This window comes from Sebastes umbrosus, chromosome 16, assembly GCF_015220745.1.
Source record: "Sebastes umbrosus isolate fSebUmb1 chromosome 16, fSebUmb1.pri, whole genome shotgun sequence".
Lineage (NCBI taxonomy): Eukaryota > Metazoa > Chordata > Actinopteri > Perciformes > Sebastidae > Sebastes > Sebastes umbrosus.
The window spans coordinates 31,316,239-31,340,463 of record NC_051284.1 but is presented as its reverse complement, the minus strand read 5'-3'; the positions used below and the strand labels follow the sequence as shown (position 1 = coordinate 31,340,463).

Below are 24,225 nucleotides of genomic sequence, written 5' to 3'. Positions count from 1 at the left end.
TCCTCAACAGGCCTGCTGGGAGTCTGAACCCCGATGAAGAGACCGGCTCGTCTTCCTCTTCAAAGACCTGAGACCCGACCTCTGACCTCTGACCTCTGACCTCCTCACTGTTAAACTGACTGCTGCCTCTCTGTTGTTTCCTCTCCCTCTCTCTCTCTCTCTCTCTCTCTCTCTGCGTCTCTCTTTATTGAATGGACTCTCTCTCATCATTGATCTGAGATGATGTTTACTGTACATTTAGATTTGACATGAGATGAATAAAGTTACACAAGTTATCAGGTAAAAACTAAACTAAATATAAACTCTGATGTCTCCTTCTTTTATTCCTTTTTCTTCATTCCTACATCTCCATCTTTCCTTCCTTCCTTCCCTTCTTCCATCTTATTTCTTGTCCACTTTTCCTTCCTTCCTTCCAATTATTGTCCTTCTTTACTTCCCTCCTTTCTTTGCTTCCTTCCCTCCTATTCCTTGTCCGTCTTTCCTTCCTTCCTATTCCTTGTCCATCTTTCCTTCCTTCCTTTTTTGTTTACATCTTTCCTTTCTTCCTTTCCTTCCTCCTATTCCCTCTTCCTCAGTTTCCTCTGTTCCATCCTTACCTCCTTTCCTTTTAGTCGACCTCTCCTTCTTTCCTTAAGATCACTCCTAACTTCCTTCTCCTGTTTGTTCTCAACCCTTTAACCTTTAAACACGTCTGTTTATGTTAAGCTGAACAAGCCAACAGTTTCCACGTTCCCTCCTCCTCCTCCTCCTCCTCCTCTTCATCCTTCCTTCCTTCCTTCCTTCCTTCCTTCCTTCCTTCCTTCCTTCCTTCCTTCCTTCCTTCCTTCCTTCCTTCCTCCCGTTCCCCTCTCGGAGGAGAACTCGACTCCTCAGCGGCTGTAATCACTTTACTACTGTTTTTGTTCGCGGTAAGTGGACTAAATATTTGGATGCTCATAAGCAAAGCAGAATAATTGAATGTGTGATTTGTGGCAGCTGGCTCGGTCTACGGGCTCGTCTCGGCATAATGAAAACAGCTAGCGAGCCGCTGTAAACAAAAGCAACTTGTTATGTTGCAAACCCCTCGCTGTGCTTTGCTGTGTGTGGGAAACAACTAATTTTCTTGATGGCGTACTGTAATCATGGCGAAGCTTTACCACGCGCTGTGCTGAGTACTGCTCTGCTTATTAATACGGAGAGAGAGAGAGAGAGAGAGAGAGAGAGAGAGAGTCGGTCCACTCCTGGCAGAGCTGCTATTACTGTAAACACTTTAAAGAGAACAATACAGGAAGCTCAAGTATTATAATTATTAGTGGAGTCCAGAGCGGCGGACCGGGCCGGCTTGAGGACCTGAGCCCCGTTTACACGCTTTACTTTAAATAATAATCATAAAATAACTACAGTAATAACAACCAGACCCTCTACAGCCGGCGGGGAGACGAAGCTCGTCCACTCGACGGGGACATTAACAAACCAAAACTCTACAAACATAACTAAACTGTAATAATTAAAACGGTTTCACCCTCATGATGATGATAAATATGAGAATTAGGGCGGTTTTTAAATGAACCTTAAAGGGAGATCTGTCAAGTATTTAATACTCTTATCAACAAATATGCTGCTTTATGCAAATGTATTTATATATTTATTATTTTAAATCAATTAACACAAAACAATGACAGATATTGTCCAGAATTCCTCACAGGTACTGCATTTAGCATAAAACAATATGCTCAAACTGCTCAGACTTGCCCCAAACTGCATGTGATTATCATAAAGTGGGCATGTCTGTAAAGGGGAGTCTCGTGGGTACCCATAGAACCCATTTACATTCACATATCTGGAGGTCAGAGGTCAAGGGACCCCTTTGAAAATGGACATGACAGTTGACAGTTTGGAGCATTATTTAACCTCCTTCATGACCAGCTAGTCTGACATGTTAGGTACCGATGGATTCATCAGGTTTTATAGTTTACTATGATACCAGTATCGGACTTTTCTTCTTTCATTGTTTCGTTCTTTTTATCAGACAATTTTTCCAGGCATTTTTCTGACTTTTTTTGACAATTTTCAACAAAAAAAAATTACATTTTTCATACTTTTTATTGTTTTTTTTCGGATTTTTTTCCGCCATTTTTTGTGACAATTTTGGACATTTTTCAGACTTTTTATTGAACATTTTTCGGACATTTTTTTCAAATATTTTTCAGACTTTTTTATCAATTTTCGGACAAAAACCCTCACACGTTCACATATCTGGAGGTCAGAGGTCAAGTGACCCCTTTGAAAATGGTCATGACAGTTTTTCCTCGCCAACATTTAGCGTAAGTTTGGAGCGTTATTTAACCTCCTTCATGACCAGCTAGTCTGACCTGGTTGGTACCGATGGATTCATCAGGTTTTATAGTTTCATATGATACCAGGATCTTCACTCTAGCTTTAAAACTGAGCCGCTGCAACCTAAGAATCACATTAAAGAAATTAGTGGCGTTAAAAGTAATTTGCGTTAACGAGTTATTATCACGTTAACTTTGACAGCTCTAATATAAATAAAACTTTAAATTCATTTATTTAAGATTTGTCAACATTTTCTTATTGGGCTTAATTTTTAATGATATAAATTGAATCGGGATGTCCGCATACATTTGGCCATTTATATGTTTTTTATGGCTACCAAACTGTCCATAAAGCAGTTAAAACTATGTAGTAATTAAAAGTAGCTCCACCTTTACCAGCTGCAACATTAAAGTGATATTAATTAATGTTTATTAATGAGTACTTTTATTTAAGATATTTTAAGTTTATTCTGATGCTGATGCTTTTATACTTTCACTTTACTTTAGTGAAGTAAAACATCTAAATACTTCATCCACCGTGACTTTTGCAATACTTGTTTTTCTCTTCCCGTGTTTATTGTGACCGTTCTGCACTAAAATATAAATTCATTTTATGTGAAAACTTACTTGGTTTCTGATTGTTGGATGACAAAATAATTAATCAACTAATTATAAAGGAAAAAATAAACATAACGGGAGTTCAACGTGACGCCTTCAAATGTCTAATTTTGTTCAAATACATAAAATATATTCAGTTTAATATCAAAGACTAATAAAAATAACAGAAAATATTCACATTTGAGAAGCCGGAGCTGCAAAATGTTTTATATTTGTACTTAAAAAATTACTTAAAATGACTAATTGATAATCAAAATTGTTGCTTGTGAACATTTGCACATTCAATCTTCCTCGTTTTTAAACACTTTGCATATTATACATATTTTCTTTGTAAATTTTATATGATTCTTGTCTTTTGCGGAGCTTTTTTTTTTTTTTTTTAGTTTCTCTTATATTAAGTTTATTGTTCAGCAACAAAACACCAACGAATATATGTATGTGAAAACCTACTTGTTTTTTGTCTGATCCTTCTGTTGAATATATTATTTTACATATTTTTAAAGGAAACTTCTGTTCTATATTTAAGATTCGTGACTTTTACAATTAAATTACATTATACATATAAATTACTAAATATAAAAAAGCTGCATTTTGACGAAGAAAAAGTGTCATGTCCATTTTCAAAGGAAAGTAAAAGATCTGAATACTTCTTCCTCCACTGCTGAAATGTAGAGAAGTAGAAGTATAACGTTGTGGAGAATAGAAATACTCTAAGAGAGTAGAAGTACCTCATAGTGTGAGTTAATTAGAGTACTTGTAACTTGGCTTGTTAACGTGACTTTGACTGAAGGAAGTGACGTTTAAAAGCTTCATTTTGAAGCTTAAACTTCTTCTTTCACTTTTCCGTCCTCCTCTCTCTCTCTCTTTATCTCTTCATCGGTCTCATCCTCCTCTCTCTCTATGTCTTCATCGGTCTCATCCTCCTCTCTCTCTCTTTATCTCTTCATCGGTGTCATCCTCTCCCTCTTTATCTCTTCATCTCTCTCTGAAGACTCTCCAGCTCTTCATTCTCTCCCTCGTCTGTCTTCTTTCGACAGATTCCTCCTTCAGAGGAACAAAAGCTGCTCTCCACATCACTTAGTGCAGAGCTGCACCTGTGGACGGCCCAGAGACCGTCACACAGGAGGGCGGGGCGTGGGGGGGCGACCCCTGAGAGGGGTCAAGAGTCAGGGTTGGGGGTCAGAGGTCAAGAGGAAGTCCTTTCTGCCGACGGAGAGCCACTTATCATTCTCATCTAATGGAGCAGCCATCTGTCAATCAGGAAGAGAGGGGAGGGGCCAACAGGTATCACTGTGGCCCCCCCGCTGCCGCCACCGTCGCCGCCGCTGTCCCCCCAGGGCCGGCGTTCTAGAAATATGGCTCAGGGGTCCGAGGCGGGTCGTGGGATTGTTTAGGGTGTCCCTCTGTCCCCCGACCCTGAACGGTGGAGACGAGCGTCGGTCGTCTTCTTTAATCGAGTTTCACTGAAGACGTCCTGCTGCTGCGACCATTAACGTCTAAAATACCATCATCTGAGAGGTCACTGGTCAAATACTGAGAAATATACATCATAAAATGTCTCGTTTTGTCTGATCAACGCTCCAAAAACTAAATATTTTCAGTTTAATATCAGACACCAATAAAAAAACATGAGGAGCTGGAGATTTGATGTTTTCTTAGAAATTACTTTAAATTATTAATTGATGATCAAAATGTAATTACATTATTTAATAAAATAAAATAATAAATATAAATTATAAATTACTAAATATTAAAAATATTAAAAATATTAAATGAAATGACTTAAAATGATTAACTGATGATCAAATTTAAATTACATATTTAATAAAATTAAATAAAATTATAAATGTAAATTTAAATGATAAATTAATAAATAAAAAAAATATTAAATCAAATTACTTAAAATTATTGATTGATTATCAAACTTAAATTACATTATTTAATCAAATTAAATTAAATTATAAATATTTATGAATATAAATGTAAATGATAAATTACTAAATATAGAAAATATTATATTAAATTACTTAAAATTATTGATTGATTATCAAACTTAAATTACATTATTTAATCAAATTAAATGAAATTATAAATATATATATATATGAATATAAATATATTCACATTTAAGAAGCTGGAGCAGCAAAATCTTTAAATATGTTTTACTTACAAAATTACTTAAAATGATGAATCGATCATCATATGACATACTATGTATTGGGACATACTAAATATTTTCCGGCATACTAAATAGTACGGTAGTATTGGAACGCACAGTTGGAGTGCAAAGGTGCTAGACCAGTCCTGTGTTCTGGGAGGTAAAATGACTGTTTTTGTGAATGGAGTCTGGTGGCTTTGAAGAGAGAGACATAACGTCTTCAGTTCCCCGTCAGAACGGGCTGTCTTGTATTTTAATTAGAAACACACACAAATGTTAACTAGCTTATTAAAATAACGTCAGACTTCTTCTTCTCTTGATCAGTTTCCAGCGGTTGGATTTAACGGAGTACATTTACTAAATTAAACTGAACTTTAAGTACATTTCTGAGGTACAAGAGCTGGTCAGTGTGACCCGGCTAATTGGTCCTCACACCAAAAAAACTGTCCTGTAAACATGATTTCAGTCTTTAATTAGTAAAAAACAAAACTTGAGGAACTTTTCTGTCAAAATGTGTTAAGTTTGTTTGTTTCCACAAGTTTCTGCTTCACACCCGAAAGTTATTTATGAGCATAAGAAGCTCTTTTTATTAGAAACAATTCATGTAGCTGATAAAACTTTTATATTGTCAATTTACCTATAAACACTTCTACTACTGTTTTACTACCTGTTAATATCTCTGCATATATTCAAGAAATATTCTTATTTAATTCTTATTTATATTTCAAGAAATATTCTTATTTAATTCTCATTTATATTTCAAGAAATATTCATATCTAATTCTTATTTATATTTCCATAAATATTCTTATTTAATTTATATTTAAAGAAATATTCTTATCTCATTTGTATTTATACCATTCTTGCAATTATATTTAACACACTTAGAATAGAACCCACTTATAAGCAGTTTGTATTTACGTATTTGCACTTTGGTTATTTGTTATATATTGCACATCTTCATGCAAATATTTGTACATATTTGTTATATTCTTATTTCTTATTTTAAATGTTATGACTTACTTACATTTCTTTGCATATATTATGTTTATATTGTAGCCTTATGGACATCATTTGCATGCTACTTACAGATGAAAGACATGCGATTAATTTGTGATTAATCACAATTAAATATCTGAATCAGTTGACAGCCCTAGTATAAAATGTTGTCACTTCAGGGACTCCGTAGTAAGCCGTGTGCTGTCACGTGATCTTCTCCATGTTTACAGAAAGTGAAACTGATGTTGTGTAAATGACCAGCTGTGTCCTCGTGTGTGACAACAAACACCTGAGTGTGTTTCTCCGCCTCCTCCGGACCTGCTCACTAACGAACTGACTAACGAACGAACTGAGACAGAGTCAGTGTGACAGAACCTTCTGGGCTGTCTGTTGATCCACCGCCACACATCTTAATCCAGCGATCCTTCAATTACCCTGAAACACAATCTGTTGTCACCTGGGCCTCGCACCGCCTCGCACCGCCTCGGACGGCTAATACCAAACATTCCCAGAGCTGCTCGGGACTCCCTGTGGACCTCCTCCTCCTCCTCCTCTTCCTCCTCCTCCTCTTCTTCCTCCTCTTCTTCCTCCTCCACCTCCTCCTCCTCCTCCTCCGTATCATCTCTTGGTGGTTTAGAAGCTGGTTTTTGTCTTATTTTGTGTCGTTTTGGTTATTCGGATGCTTCTTTACAGCACTAAAAGTCATTCCAACATCAGTAAATGATGAAGAACATGCAGCCGTGATAGAAAGCCAACCCCGCCGGTGGCCTCTAATGATCAGATCAGTGATTTAATGACAGCCTGGTCGGTTCTGGGAGAAGCCTCTGGCTGTGTTTCTCAGACCTCCAGGAGGGATTGGAGAGCCGGGGGGCTGCGGTCGGTAGCATGGCCCAAAACCACAGCTGGTCCCTGGGTGGGGCGTGGTGAGGCTCTCAGCCAGACACCCGGAGGAACAGGTGGAGCGTGGGAAGAGAAGCTCATGTACAGGTAATGAATAACTGTACTAACATGAACACACACACACTGTAGTTTATTCTGATTAACCCCTCATCCACCGTCCTGCTGCCACTAATACTCACTACAGCACCACATGTGGATTCATCCGCACCTGAATATAGTCCGCAATAAATGCACTACTTTTTACTTTTTATCGGACACTTTTTAGATTTATTTTTTTTAAAACTTTTTTTCAGACATTTTTCTGAATTTTTTTTAACTTTTGTTCTGACCTTCTTTTTTTTAAACTTTTTTCTGACATTTTCTTTTTCTTTTGATCGGACATTTTTTGGACAATTTTTAAACTTTTTTTCGGCCTTTTTTAAACTTTTTTTTTGGTTACATTTGTTGTATTTTTTTTAACCTTTTTTTCTGACATTTTTCTGACATTTTCTTTTTTACTTTTTATCGGACACTTTTTGGACATTTTTTAGATTTTTTTTTTTTTAAACTTTTTTTCCGACTTTTTTTTTGTACTTTTGTTTTACTTTTTTCTGACTTTTTTTCATTCTTTTTTTTATTCTTTTTCTTACATTTCTTACTTTTTATCGGACATTTTTTGGACATTTATTCAGACATTTTTCTGATATTTTTTACCTTTTTTGCTGACATTTTTTTTAACTTTTTTTTCGGACAATGTTCGAAAAATGTATGAAAAAATCGGAAAAATGTCCAAAACATGTCCAGAGAACTCTTGACGTGATGACAGTGAACACATTGCGACATAAATTGGCGAGGGATTATAAAATGGACCTCGTGATGAGCTCCTGTTTGTTTGTGTTTTTAATTATACATTCACAAAGTGCCTGGAGCTACAACCATCTTGTGTTTACTCAGGTGAGCTTCCTACCTGGTGTCACATTTCACCTTCACAATACGTCTGTTTAGAAACAAACAACACTTCTTTGGTCACAGACAAATCAAAGTGGGAACACAAAGACTCACTGAGGTCTCTGGTTTCTGGGAACAGACGCAATCAACTGCACATTTAATATATAGGGCCGTCAGTCCATTCAGATATTTAATCTGGATTAATCACAAATGAATCGTGCGTTTCTTATCTGTTCTAAATGTTCCTTAAAGGGAGATTTGTCAAGTATTTAATACTCTTATTAACATGAGAGTGGAACACTTGTTAGCCTGGCTTTTACCTAGTTACTAGTTTTATTATACTATACTGTCTATATTCATTTTAATGTTTTTATTTCTTTATTAAACTCGTGTTCCTTTTAACTCTTTATGTTCAGCACTAGGAGTTGCACTTGATGTGCGACTAAATAAACTCCTAGTTGAATGTGAAGATGTGCACGTGTCCCTGCAGATCCTCCGCTGTTAACAGTTTAACTCCTCAGATCAGAAACGTGAAGCCTGATTAAATCTTCTTCTGTGGTGTCCGGGGCAGTCTGCAGTATTTACACCACAGAGGAAATGAAATTATCTCTGCTGGAACCGAGCTTGATTGAGAGAAGAAGAAGAAGAAGAAGAAGAAGAAGAAGAAATAAATAAAAAAACAACGACGACGACTGAATGATGAGTATTTTCAGGTCGCGCTGATCTAAATACACAATTCTTTTATTTCCCCGCACGTCAATCATCGTCCTTTTAATTAAACGATTAGTTAAGAGAAGAAAAACACTGTGATTCTGCGGCGGGATCTCCGGGGAAGCGAGCGAGCGAGCGGTCTGATTGCGGCGCCGCTCGGCCCCTCGCCGTCGACGGCCTTCGTCGGCTGAATGCCAGTAATCATTTGCCTGATTTGATACGAGGAGGAATGAAGCGAGCCATCTTGATTAATGCTGATTTGAACGGATGGATGGATGGACCCCCTCCTCCTCCTCCTCCTCCTCCTCGTCGCCGCCACCATCACCAGTATCACCAGCGCCGACCCCCCCCCCCTCACCCTTCCCTCAATCCCCCCCCCCCCCCGAGGAGACGGCGGCCTGCGGGAATATTTTTACACATCGACGGCCTCCAATCAGCTAATGGCTGCTTCGCTGATGGGAAGGTGGAGGACTGTGGGATATGTGGCCTTGGCGGCGAGGAGGAAGGCTGCAACCTGAACACGGCGCCGGCCTGTTTGGATCCAAACAGCCAGAAAACAACCAGAGGAAAGTCAGCGACTCTGAAACACGTCTAGACATCAGGAATCCTCGGAAATGCGTCCAATACTGCCCAAAATTCGGGATCGGTTATCGGCGAGTACGCCAGTCTACGCACCGATACCATCATCTATTCACTTGTTCAACCGGAGATAAAATCATTTATTAACACAGAAAATATAAAATAAATTCTTCTTCTCCGCTCCAAACCAGCAGCCTTCACTGTGCCGTCGCCCTGGAGGAATCACGGCTGACACTAGCAGCTACTGGTTTAGAGCAGAGAAGAAGAACTTTTGTCATGTGACGACAGTAAACAACAACAGCGCGGTGCTGGCGGAGAATATAACGGTGGTCAGAGCGAGGAACACGTCAGACATTTGGTGATATTTCACCGTGGAAAATCCAACAATTAAAGAAAGTTTTATGGCGTTCATTCTCTGTATGTATTTGTTCATGTTTTACATTAAAGAGTTTAACCTGAGCCAGGTCGTACAACAAAGACAGCAATCGTATCACATCCGTACATGCTCAGTAGTAAACAGCTGTTAATAAATAAATAAATAAATAAAAACTATATATTTTTTATCACGCTGGTATCAGATAAATGTATTTATTAATTTTAATTATTTATTTATTTTCTGTTCCATTTAGTTTGTATTATCATTATTATTATTATCATATTATTATTATTATTATATTTAGTTATTTATAACAATAGTTATGTCTGTGCATACGCGTGATAGAATATGAAGGTATGTAAGCAGGTTTGTTCCAGTTTTGTTTGCATAAAAGCGGAAAAAAATTCTATGAAAAATATTTGAATATAAAGATAAAACAATTAATTGATTAATGAAGAAAATAATGTGCGGCTGCAGCCCTGAACCGAACCGGAGCTTTACAGAGAGAGGAAAGACAAAAGAGAAAGAAGACAATATGTACATACATTTTTGAGATACTTTACGGTATAAATGCAGCAGGACTTCATTTTGAGTCCTGTTTGTGTTTCATGGATGAAAATGAGGAAATTCAGTTTTTCTAAATTTTTAAGTGTGGAAACTACAAACGTGTTTCATGAAATCAGTGCCGGTTCTGTTGGTGTTTGTCACACGGATCCATCGCTCGGCCTCAGCCTCCGCCAGCTGTCGGCGCCGCGCTCCGCAGAGCGAAATAAGCGCTTTCATTTTTTTTTCAGGAAACAAGTTTGATGAAATTTTGCTTCACCCAGTGGTGCTTGAATCAAAGCGTCAAATCAGGGGAAGACGGAGGAGAGAGGCCGCCGGCCGGTGACGGAGACGGAGACGACGGAAAAGACATCTGATCAAGAAAAATCAAAGTGAGGCTGCTTCGCCTCTCAGACGGAGAATAAATTCATCCTGATGACGACCATCTAAAAATACCTTTTTACTTCTGAATAGCCTGCATGTTTGGCATCACGTGACACATCATCAGTGTCACCTGACAAATACACAAACGATTTTAAATACCTTTTCTTTAGATGACTGAAGGCGTCTCGCTTCCTCCGAACGTCTGAATCAAGTCGCCGTCACTCTGAATCCATCAGACGCTGATTTATCATCCTGCAGAAGACAGACATTTGATTTAATTAAACATTTTATCCTCTTTGTACATCATAATGCAACTGCTCTTTTTGCCTTCCATAAGTTTAACAAATTAATCAGAAATGTGGACTAGACCTCTGCATCAATAACACACTAAATATTATGTTGAGTTTCTGAGACTCATTCACATCTCCAACCACAAATTATAGAATAAAGTGAAGCCGGTAAGATACATAATGCCACCTGTAGTCAGAATATAAACGTATTATTATTATCACCAATCACAGGGCAGGCCTATGGAGGACACAACGTGACAAAAATAAATAAAAAAAAGACATATATAGCAATAAAAAACGAGATAAATTATAAAATGTGACATAAATTGATATTTCTGTTTTTATTTGCTTCTTTATTTAGTATTAATTCCCTTAATTATTTACTCTTGTTTAATTTAATTTGTTTATATATTTATTTTTATTATTTATTAAATGTATTTATTAGTTTTGCATTTATTTCATTTTCATTTTTAAATGTATATATTTACTTATGTATTTATGTGTGATTTTCCCTTTGCATTTCACCCCTTATTAATTTCTACAAACTTATTTGTTTCAATATTCTTTTCTTTAAACATGTCTTTATAGAGAGGCAAAAACCCTGTTTTAATTTGCTTATTTTTTTATTTATCTTTGTATTAATTCACTTATTTATTTAGTCTTCTGTTTAATTTTGAATTTTATTTATTTATGTATTAATTTATTTTATAAAGTTTAAAATATATTTATTTATTTTTGCATTTTTTATTTATTTATTTATTCACACAAAATATTATGTTTAGTTTCTGAGACTGAGAAGAGGCTGCCTTCACATCTCCAACCACAAATTATAAAATAAAGTAAAGCATCAGAACGTTATAATGTTATGGGTCGTAACAGCGCCATAACAGCACTTTTTGGATATAATAATTCATTAGATTCTTCATGTACCTAATAAAGTGGAGTGTATGTAAGCATTGCAATGTAATCTTAAACTTATGCTTTTGTAATCGTGACGAGGAAATGTTCTTTTATTGGATTTCTATGGATTCCTCAGGTTTCATGTGATACCAGAATCTTCACTCCAGCTTTAAAACTGAGCTACAACCTCTGAGAGATTAAAGCGTGGTAACTTCGACAGACCAGTTTTTATTGATACGCCAACTTTTCTACTTCAATGTAAAAACTTTTAGTGATATTTGTACTTTTGTTTTGAGTTTGTGGCGTTCAGAGAACGAGGTCACGAGGAGTTACTTTTAGGATCAGAGATCTTTGACTGAAGCCGACTAATGTTTCCAGAATATGAAATTAAATGAGATGAAATCCTCAGACTTGGCGCTGTGTGGCGGCCCAAGGCCTTGTCTGAACCCGCCTCAGTCGGCTCCAATCAGCTGCCGGCTGACGGTTGTCAAAGCAACGGGTTGAGAAGGTGTTTGATGTGGGGGAAACACGACGATAGAGCTGTCCAACGACCAATCGGCTGCTGCCCCCGCTGCTGACATGTGACAGCGCTTAGCCCCGCCCGGCTCAACCGGAGGCCCGTCAGAGCGCCACGAGACGGTTTAATCCGTTACACCAGAGAGAGAGAGAGAGAGAGAGAGAGAGAGAGAGAGAGAGAGAGAGAGAGAGAGAGAGAGACAGGAAGCAGACAGACAGGCAGCCTGAAGACAAGATGGAGGTCATGTCTCTCTGTGGCGTCCTCCGTCTTCTACTCAGCTCCTCGAACAATAATCCTCAAACTACGAGTCAAAGTGTTCAACTCTCTTTAACTTCTACATGAATGTTAACAGGAAGAGTCACAGTACTGCAGAAAAGTACTCATACCACAATACAACTACAAGTACTGTACTCAAAGCCTTACTGCAGGAAAAGTACTAATACCACACTGAAAATACTCCACTACAAGTAAAAGTACGGCTTTCAAAACATTACTTAAGTAAAAGTACTAATACCACACTGTGGAAATACTCCACTACAAGTAAAAGTATTCCATAATAGTCCATACACATAATGTACATATCAACACTAGTGTACTCACAGTGTCAAGTGCATTAGAGGCTTTGACAGTCATGACTTATCACATTCACTACTTTCACCCCATTAATCACATTAATCAGGCGATTCTCCTCATGACACACCGACAGTTTGGGAGTCCCGTAGAGAGTTTTCCTCAGAGGAAACGTTTTGTTGTCTGGGACTATGGAAAATATTTTTCAACTTTAGTTTTGAACCCGAACAATCTCTATCACATCACGTGCACAAATTAATGAATGAGTGGAACATGATACACGTCTATGTAAGTATAATATTGTTATCATTATTTTAATTGTGGTGAAAACCGGGACATTTGAGACATTTTTACAGATATTTCTCGGGACTCCTCTCAGGGGGCGTTCAGAGGTCATCGGGGGGCGTTCAGAGGACATCGGGGGGCGTTGAGGTGTTCTTGGGGGGCGTTTGAACTTTACACCAAAGATTCATGATGCTCTCATCCTCGGCTGGTCTTCTGACCATCCCCACCTCACATCTCAGCACCCATCGGTGCTAGAGCATTCAGCTGCACCCAGGCTCTGGACCTCCCTCCACACATCCCACTGTCTGACACTTTACAACATTCAAGTTCACACCAGAGGAGCCAATTATTCAGGTTTCTTTCCTGGGAGTTAAAGGTCAAATTAAAAGTTTAACATAAAATGCAGTTGCAGTGAAGTTATTATTTTGTTATTTTCCCTCTTTTGAAGTCTCCAGAAAGCAGGAAACAAAGTCTCTGAAACTCTAAACACCCAGAGGTTTACAAATCCTCCTTTTCTTTAAGGTCTCAAAGTTAGCAAGTATGTTTGTGATACCTAATTAAAGTCTGAATGTCAAATGTATAACTATTGCAAAACTCATAAATATATATTACATTCAAATGCTTTTTTAATGATATAACATAGAATAATAATAATAACAATAATCATAATAATAATAATAATAATAATAATTAAAGTAATAATATGATGAGGATATAAATAAAAAATAATCTATATAATATTAATAATAATCAACATTAATATTAAGGAAGGCAATTAGCCTACATTTTATTTGATGGGGGCGCTAGGCCAGAAAAGAGAACCTCTGAACTAGAGAGCAAATAAAGCAAATAAAACTTTTTACCTGTTCAACTGTGACATCAGAGCTAGCTTAGCTGTGCTAGCTAGACGTTAGCGGTCTCTTGTTATCCCTCCTGGATCAATATATCTCAAAAAGGATGTAAAAAAAACGTTCTCCTTCGATAGTTTCCTCTTTTTCTCTTCAGATCATTCAGATATGTCTCTACTTTAGACGTATAAAGAGGTTTAGGCCATGCTGCTGCAGGACTGCTACTGGTGTTCAGTATGCCAGGCTGCCATTGGCTGCTGAGAGCTGAGGGGGCGGGACGAGGCTGCAGGTGAAGCGTGATTGACACCTTCCTCAGCAAATCATTGTGCTTATAGAGGAGGCAGCTGTGGCTCAGAGGGTAGAGCAGGTTGTCCACCAATCGGAAGGGGGTTCGATCCCTGGTTGCTCCAGGTCACATGTCGATGTGTCCTTGAGCAAGACACTTAACCCCAAATTGTGTGAATGAGCATTTAGATCAGATCCTGATGGGCAAAGTTGGCACCTTAGCAGCCTCTGCCATCAGTGTTTGTGAATACTGACATGTAGTGTAAAGCGCTTTGAGTGGTTGGAAGACTAGAAAAGCACTATATAAATGCAAGTCCATTTACCATTTATAGTATATTCTGTGCAATTAGTATGTTCTAACTTCTCAAAATGTGTGTTTTTTTCCAGCACTGTCTCTAAGAATATACATGTTTAACTATCCAAAATATGTACTGGTCATTCTCAGTCTATTTTATTTATTTTTTAAAGGGACTATTTGTAACTTTCATAATGTCTTGTTAACAGCTTCACCTGTGGCCGTTAAGTCAACTAAAGTCAGCGTCCTGTTGCTGGCGCTTGTGCTCGCTCTACATAGACATGAATGAGCATCACTCAACACAGTGAGGAGACACACGTCAGCTAAAAGCACAATATCACTCTATATTTCAGCTGCTTGGCAGTAATGTTAGCTGACCAGACCAAGGTCTCTCCATGAATCAATGCTGATCCTAGTGTTGGCTTTTCCTGCCTCAGCCTCCCGACCGCGGCCGGAGGGAACGGGGGAGACGCCGGAGTTTTGGCCGGAGACGATAACGTTTCTCTCTGCGGAGCCCCGTCACTTCACAAGACACGGGAAACCTCTGTTGGTCTGGAGGAGCTGCAGCAGTTATTTCTGCACAAACGTCCACTGAACATTCACTAGATATTCTCAGAGCTAAACTAACTCTTCTGCAGAGCAGGAAGAGTTGACACTGTTTAACAGACGGGCTTCACTAGATATAACTTTGAGGTTCTGGTGCTTCCGTGTAGTTTGTGTTGGAGTCTTATCTGAACAGTGTAGCCACATGCGAGCGCGCATAGGATCCCGACCCAGTAGATTTATACATGTAAAAAGTTACAAACAGTCCTTTAAAGGCTTTTTCTAAATGGAAGATGTTTCATGTGGCCACAGGACATCAGTCCTAAGTTTATAATAACATCTATAAGAGATCATTTAGGTAACAAAACTGTACGTTGAGATTAGGAAAATCAGAAAATGGAGTGAGAAAACGTTCCTTTCCTTCAGGAGACTCAAGTGATGCTACTTCCTGTTAGAGCGATGAATGCATTGGGGTTATATAGGATTGAGTGAAAACCTGGTGACACGACTAAAATGCGTATTTTAACTAACATATGAAGCGGAGGCAGAGACTGAATTAAAGCTTTGAGGTTTAATTTTCGAGTGACACCTGAATATTCGGTAGAAACACATCTTCACCACAAAGAGAACTGTAATAGATTAATATATAATATTGTTTCTGTGTTTTTAAAGCTATAAAAGCAGCAGTCTGTGTAATTACGGTTTAATTTCCACCAGTGACGTTCTTAATTGAGTGAGAACGGAGGCTGCTGCAGTTTTTAATGAGTCTTGTTTTTTTGCGAGACACTTCTCAAAGTCTAAATTTGCTTTTTTTAAATTACTTTTTCAACATAATTTTCAATTACGGCGGAGAAACACTGAAACATTCTGACACCAGCTGACATCCAGTTTCCCCCACAGAGACCATCGTCTCATCGTCTCATCAGCTCGTCCCCGAAATAAAACCTGAAAAACATCTTCAACAAACTTCAACAACTTCTGACATTTACTGGAGAGTTGCTGTTTTAAACTTCTCTCTGTGTGTGTTTGATTAAACTAGAAGTGCTGCAACCAAAATAAAGAAAGTACACTTTACAATAAATATGTTTAAAAGAAAGTGACAATATTATACTTTTTTCCCAAAATGTAATCATCTCTTTCACAACCTCGTGTCAATATGAAAAATGTAAAGACAAATTGTCGGAATTTTTTTAAACCACGCCGCCTCCAACATTCATTTTGTTCCCGACAAAACCTTTTTCTTAAAGGGACTGTTTGTAACTTCTTACACATATAAATCATTGCTGGTCGGTGTCCCATGCACCCTCGCGTTGTGTCTCCGCTGTTCAGACTCAGACTCCAACACAAACTACAGTGAAGCACCAAAACCTCTTGGTTGTATCTAGTGAAGCCCGTCTGTTAAACAGTGTTGGCCGCGGTCGGAGGACGCGGGGGAGACCGTAGCTTTGGTCTCCAGGACCGGAATCTCTGCTGTACTCTGCTCCTCTGCTCCTCTGCCTGCCTTCACTCACACACCACGCTCCTTCTCTCTCTCTCTCTCCACCTCTCACGTGCATGCTGCTCACTCCACACTGCAGAAGAGTTAGTTTAGCTCTGAGAATATCTAGTGAATGTTCAGTGGACGTTTGTGCAGAAATAACTGCTGCAGCTCCTCCAGACCAACAGAGGTTTCCCGTGTCTTGTGAAGTGACGGGGCTCCGCAGAGAGAAACGTTATCGTCTCCGACCAAAACTCCGGCGTCTCCCCCGTTCCCTCCGGCCGCGGTCGGGAGGCTGAGGCGGGAAAAGCCAACACTAGGATCAGCATTGATTCATGGAGAGACCTTGGTCTGGTCAGCTAACATTACTGCCAAGCAGCTGAAATATAGAGTGATATTGTGCTTTTAGCTGACGTGTGTCTCCTCACTGTGTTGAGCGATGCTCCTTCATGTCTATGTAGAGCGAGCACAAGCAACAGGACGCTGACTTTAGTTGAGGTGTCGCTGTTCACAAGACATTTCTGATTCTTACAAACTGTCCCTTTAAATCAAATTTCCAGATGGATGGTTTTCAAAGTTAAAACGTTCAATGCTGTAAATCAAGCGGTATTTAAATTTCCATATCAAGTGTGAAGTACTTTTCTTTGCTTCTATAGACGACCGTCTGTCCCAGATAAGTATAGAAACAGTATATTTACACACTGGGACCAGATGTCTAACGGACTCAAAGACCGGAGAAACGACAGAATACGCCGTCATCTGACCTCAACAAAAATAAATCTCATGACTCATTCTAATTATTTGAATACAACTGAGATCAAACGGTGTGTAATGAAGTCCCTTTGGACTCACATCCGCGGTAACGTGCAGACGCGAGACGTCATTCAAATGTCAGAGCGCAGTAAAGTGAGCCGAGGGCCGCAGACGGCGTCTGATCTGGGAACAGTCATCCCTGTTAATTCTCCTCCACGCTCGCTGTTCACCTCCTCATTTCCATGTTCTCATCGTGTCTCTTTAAAGGTCACATCCAATCGTTTCACTCTTTTCTCTTCTAAATGATTTCTTTCACCTCAGCACCCTCTCAGCAGAGACAAAAAAAACCATCTAATAATCTCCGTCTGCTGTGTCAAGCAGTCATCAAACAGAAAAAAAAACAAGACATGGTCACTTTCTGACAGCTCCGATGACGTCCTCACCTGTGGTCCCGCCTCCTGAGCTCTGATTGGTCGGTTGTTTTTACAATAATTAACAGTGATTCAGAGGTCGTTGGAGTAAATAAAACTAAATATAAAACATTGAGTGAACATTTTGCTTTTATATTTAATATGAATGTTTGATATGTAAAGAATATTATGGGATAATATGTGATAAAGTGTCCTGTGCAGTCTGCAAAGTTTTGTTTGAAGCTTTAATTCTTCTTTTGCGGAGATAAATGTAAACGTCTCTGCAAAACTCTGCTGAGTTAACGCGATAATAACGCATTAACGCAAATGTGTTTTAACGCCACTAATTTCTTTAACGCATTTTGTGATTTTTAGGTTATAGGGGATCATTATTTATTTATTTATCTATTTATTTATTCTATTTCTTTACTTTATTAACGGAATAGATCTTTAATTTTAACAACTAATATATTGTATATATTTTTTATAATATATTTTCATATTCTTATTGACAAATTGTATTGACAATAAAAGATTTTTTCAATTTTTATTTTTTATTTTTTCAATTTTATATTTATGTTTCTTGACCTTTGCAGTACTTGCTTTATTTATTTATTTATCCATTCTATTAACTTAATAGATCTTTCATTTTACATATATATTGTACATATTTTTTAAAACATATTTTCGAATTTTTATTGTTTTATATTTATGTTTCTTGAACTTTGCCATACTTGCTTTATTTATTTGCTTTATTTATTTATTTATTTATTAACTCTATTAACGGGATAGATCTTTAATTTTAACAACAAATATATTGTACATTTTTTAATAATATTTTTTCGTATTTTAATTTTTAAATTTCTCTTTTTTTATTTTATGTTTCTTGACCTTTGCAGTACTTGCTTTATTTCTCTATTTAATTTCTTTATTTTATTGTATTTATTCTATTCCTACATATTTTTTATAATATTTTTTGTATTTTTATTGACAACTTTTCTATTTTTATATTTATGTTTCTTGACTTTTGCAGTACTATTTTTATTTTTATTTTCTCTTACTATGTTTATTGTGAAACACCAAGAAAAATATTAAAGCTAGAGTGAAGATCCTGGTATCATATGAAACTATAAAACCTGATGAATCCATCGGTACCAACCATGTCATACTAGCGTGTCGTGAAGGAGGTTAAATAACGCTCCAAACTTACACTAAATTTTGGCGATGAAGAAACTGTCATGGCCATTTTCAAAGAGGTCCCTTGACCTCTGACCTCTAGATATGTGAATGAAAATGGGTTGCAACTGCAGCACCATTTCCCTCTGGATAAATCAATGTTACATGTTGACATGGATTATTTTCCGTTCTCTGTGAGTTGAATCCGTCTGATGTCAGTTTAACTTGGATCAACAGGATGCAGGTGATTCGTGATAATAAATCTCCGGTTTGGTCCTTTAACATAAAGAGCTGTCATGATGGAGGAGAAATGGTTTTCTCCTCTTGGCCTTTCTCTCCTCTCTCCCTCCGTTTAAAACAAAGCGCTGGCTGCTGTCAATCACGGCGGTAATAGCCGGCGAGGAGAGGCGTCGAGGTCGTTATGACTTCATGAAGCGTCTGCTCGCGAGCTGATTGGATGAATTAGTGACCGTAATCGTTAGCGGGCCCGGTGCTTCAGACAAGACTCTTAATGTCTCTGTATTAGCACTAATGGAATGCAATTTCAGCTCTCCCTCCGCTCTCCATCACCCCAGCCGGCCATGATCCCGGGGCACCGCCGGACCGTCGTCTAGGTAACCGTAATCACGTGCCGACGCCCGGTCCTTCCTCCTCCTCCTCCTCCTCCTCCTCCTCCTCCTCCCATGAACCCCTCAGTGAGACAGAGAGAAAATTAGAGATGGCTCTTAATAAGAGTCCTGGTGCTAAAAGAAAATGACCAATATTCTTCCTCAGGCAGGGAAATGATTTGAGCTGCAGCCAGTTTTTGTGCAGAAGCAGCGGGGGAGATTAGCTCGATTAAGGCCAAATCAGACCTGCTTCCAATTTGATGAGAGAAGAAGAAGATAATAGCTCTCAGATTGGTTTCTCCTGCAGCTCCGGCCTTCACCGAGGGAATTAAACCACTCTTTGTCTCTCCTCCGTCGTCTCTCAGGGTGACTCCACTCCTCCGAACCAATCACAGACGCTATAGCTGCTAAATTAGAAAGCTAATATAACCTTTTTCTCCTATGAATTACCTCCATGTCCAACTTGGTTTCATTAGCTGTTAACAGTTTTTGGGGGATTAGGTTTCAACATGGCTGCAGGAAGTAGTTGTTTCTGATCCGTTAATTATCAGGAAACCTCAAACTCAGTTGTGTTCAACAGTTTAACCGGAGATCAAGACACAAATACAGTATGAAGACACGGTCACACATCAACATTCAACTCCCGTTCACTTCCATTCTATAGCTGGGGACATCAGAGAGCTAACGGCGATGAAGGCCACCAGTTGGGTCGCTACACGTCGGCTTCGTCTTGACCGACAAGTTGCACTTGAACACACCACAAAGACTGCAGCCGACAGCCGTGGACGGCGGATATACAAGCCGTTGTTATGATACGTACATGAAAGAAAGCGACTCTCTCTCACCGCTTATATTCATTCCAGATTTTCATGACGTCGTGTAAATATCCGTGTGTTGGAACGATCAGATGAGATGAAGATGAGCCTTCTGTGTTTGTCCTCTTGACTTTACTCGTTGAGATGTAGGAGATGACGTGTGACGACGGCGGGATGTAGGTGAGGAGAGGTGATGACGACGGGACATTGGAGACATTGGAGACATTGGAGACATTGGAGACAACGGTGGGATGTAAGTGATGATGACAGGACGTAGGTGATGAAGACAGGATGTAAATTATGAAGACAGGATGTAGATGACGAAGACAGGACATAGGTGATATGGAAGGGACGTAGGTGATGACGACAGGACTTAGGTGATGAAAAGTGACGACAACAGGACGTAGGAGACTACGACAGGACGTAGGTGATGAAGACAGCACGTAGGTTTTATGGACGGGACGTAGGTGATGACGACAGGACTTAGGTGATGAAAAGTGACGACAACGGGACGTAGGAGACTACAACAGGACGTAGGTAATGAAGACAGGACGTAGGAGATGACGACAAGACGTAGGAGATGACGTGTGACTACGGCGGGATGTAGGTGAGCAGAAGTGACGACGACGGACATTGGAGACAATCGAGACAATGGTGGGATGTAAGTGATGATGACAGGACGTAGGTGATGAAGACAGGATGTAGATGATGAAGACAGGACGTAGATGATGAAGACAGGACGTAGGAGACTATAACAGGACATAGGTAATGAAGACAGGACGTAGGTGATGAAAAGTGACGACGACGGGACGTAGGAGACTACAACAGGACATAGGTAATGAAGACAGGACGTAGGTGACGATGACAGGACATAGGTAATGAAGACAGGACGTAGGTGATGAAAAGTGACGACGACGGGACGTAGGAGACTACAACAGGACATAGTTAATGAAGACAGGACGTAGGTGACGACGACATGACATAGGTAATGAAGACAGGACATAGGTGATGACGACAGGACGTAGGAGATGACTATAGGACGTAGGAGATGACGACAGGACGTAGGAGATGACGACAGGACGTAGGTGATGACGACAGGACGTAGGAGATGACGACGGGACGTAGGTGATGACGACAGGACGTAGGAGATGACGACGGGACGTAGGTGATGACGACAGGACGTAGGAGATGACGACGGGACGTAGGAGATGACGACAGGACGTAGGAGATGACGACGGGACGTAGGAGATGACGACAGGACATAGGTGATGACGACGGGACGTAGGAGATGACGACAGGACGTAGGTGATGACGACGGGACGTAGGAGATGATGACAGGACGTAGGTGATGACGACGGGACGTAGGAGATGATGACAGGACGTAGGTGATGACGACAGGACGTAGGTGATGAAGACAAGACATAGGTGGTGACGACGGGACGTAGGAGATGACGACTGGACGCAGGTGATGACGACAGGACGTAGGTGATGGCGACGGGATGTAGGAGATGACGAACAAACTAGTTGACAACAAACTAATTGTTCAGAGATTTTAACTTATTGTTTTGAAAAGAATAATTATCATTCTAGACCGGCGCCAAAGACAAAAACTATAAATCCTCCAAAACAGCAGCGTTGACACAAAAAAACGATCCGGTTGACAGAACATGAAAGAGAGAGAGAGAGAGAGACAGACAGAGAGAGAGAGAGAGACTGAGACTGAGACAGAGAGAGAGAGAGACAGAGAGAGAGAGAGAGAGAGAGAGACTGAGACTGATACAGAGAGAGAGAGAGACAGAGAGACAGAGAGAGAGAGAGAGAGAGAGAGAGAGAGAGAGAGAGGCTGCTTGTCGGTCCGACTCAGGAATTTGACCTCTCAAACATTCAGGCAGAATTAATGTGCTCAGAGAAAGTTTGTCTTGGAAACATCAGTTTAATCCAGTGAGGCGTCTGAGCGACACATTTTTTGCACCATTTGTATTCGTATCAGATCGAGGTTGAATTACAGGTTTGCACATCGTCTAAGTCCAGGCAACAGAGTGATTGAAGTTGGATAACCTGCTTCACACGTTATGACGTGTTCATTCTTAAAATGGAAACCTGTGGATGACTAAAGCCGTCTGTAACAGCAGGTCCATGTGAAGAGCCTTCAGTAGAGGAGCCTGAAGCTCGGCCCTCCATTAAGTGTACGTGGTGGAGAATGAGAAGGCCTCTCAGGAGCAGCTATTGTCACATTGTTCTCTGCCCACATCCGAGACAAACTCCTGGATCTAAATCTGGATCCACATGCAGGTTCCATACCGGTGAACCCGGAGCTACTCGACCGACTGCTGCAAAGCATTCTGGTCTCTGGTGACTGGAGAGAGAAACTAAAGCTCTGTTAGTTCACAAAGGGATGAAACTAAAACCTCATGATTCATTCTAAACAATGAGACACATTGTTTGTTTACTTTCCAAAATACAGAAATGATTCTTATAACCGCTTCCTGATCTGATCTCTGTGGTCAAAGTGTGTTCAGGTAACAGAGGAACCTTTCACCCTGAACCATGGTTTGGTTCATTTCTACTGTGGATGAGAGAGGACACGAGGATGTAGGCGATGATGATGGGACAAGACGTAAGTGACAACGGCGGGACGTAGAAGTCAACAGGAAGTCCTGTCATCTGCTACGTCCTGTTGTTTCCTACCTCCTGTCATCTCCTACGTTCTGTCGTCACCTACGTCTCCTACGTCCTGTTGTCACCTCCGTCTCCTACGTTCTGTCGTCACCTACATCTCCTATATCCTGTCATCTCCTACGTCCTTCCATCTCCTATGTCTCCTACGTCATGTCATCTTCTACGTCCTGTTGTCACCTACGTCTCCTGGGTCCTGTCATCTCCTACCTCCTGTCATCTCCTATGTCTCCTACAGTATGTCCTGTCATCTCCTACGCTTGTCGTCACCTTCGTCTCCTACATCCTGTCATCTCCAACGTCTCCTACGTCCTGTCATCTCCTACTTCTCCTACGTTCTGTCATCTCCTTGGCTCCTACATTCTGTCGTCACCTACGTCTCCTACGTCCTGTCATCTCCTATGTCTCCTACATTCTGTCGTCACCTACGTCTCCTACCTCCTGTCATCTCCTATGTCTCCTACAGTGTGTCCTGTCATCTCCTACGCTTGTCGTCACCTTCGTCTCTTACGTCCTGTCATCTCCAACGTCTCCTACGTCCTGTCATCTCCTACTTCTCCTACGTTCTGTCATCTCCTCAGCTCCTACATTCTGTTGTCACCTACGTCTCCTACGTCCTGTCATCTCCTATGTCTCCTACAGTATGTCCTGTCATCTCCTACGCTTCTTGTCACCTTCGTCTCCTACGTCCTGTCATCTCCTACGTCTCCTACGTCCTGTAATCTCCTACATCTCTTACGTCCTGTCATCTCCTACGTCTCCTACGTTCTGTCATCTCCTCGGCTCCTACATTCTGTCGTCACCTACGTCTCCTACGTCCTGTCATCTCCTACGTCTCCTACGTTCTGTCATCTCCTACGTCTTCTACATCCTGTCGCAAATGAGGACAGGACGTCATTGACATTCAGGTTATAATCAGTGTCACATGTTCTGTTGATAATGTCCACCTTGACCTCTGAGCTACGAGGTTTTAGGTAGTTTTAGTCATCTGTAGACTGATTCTGTTGTTTCTGCGGTCTGGAGACGTTCTTGAGACGGTCTGGAGATGTTCTGGAGACAGTCTGGAGGTGGTCTGGAGGCGGTCTGGAGGCGGTCTGGAGACGGTCTGGAGACGGTTTGCAGACAGTCTGGAGACGGTCTGGAGACGGCTTGTAGACAGTCTGGAGACGGTCTGGAGACGGTTTGCAGACAGTCTGGAGACGTCGGTGTGATGTGAAGTCATCAACAGGAAATCACAACATGTATGAAACTGAGACAGACGCTGAAAA

General features: G+C 40.1%; 1 long non-coding RNA gene across 2 annotated transcripts in view; it reads right to left on the bottom strand.

Annotated features, from left to right (window-relative positions):
- LOC119504307 overlaps nucleotides 1-14,198 on the bottom strand; it is a 75,070-nt gene extending 60,872 nt beyond the window's left edge. For both annotated transcript variants that reach the window (XR_005210541.1, XR_005210540.1), the window contains exons 1-2: nucleotides 13,935-14,198; nucleotides 10,669-10,761 (exon numbers count right to left, since the gene is read on the bottom strand). This is a non-coding gene — a long non-coding RNA (uncharacterized LOC119504307). The remainder of the gene's footprint in view (nucleotides 1-10,668; nucleotides 10,762-13,934) is intronic.
- Between the last annotated feature and the right edge of the window lie 10,027 nt (nucleotides 14,199-24,225).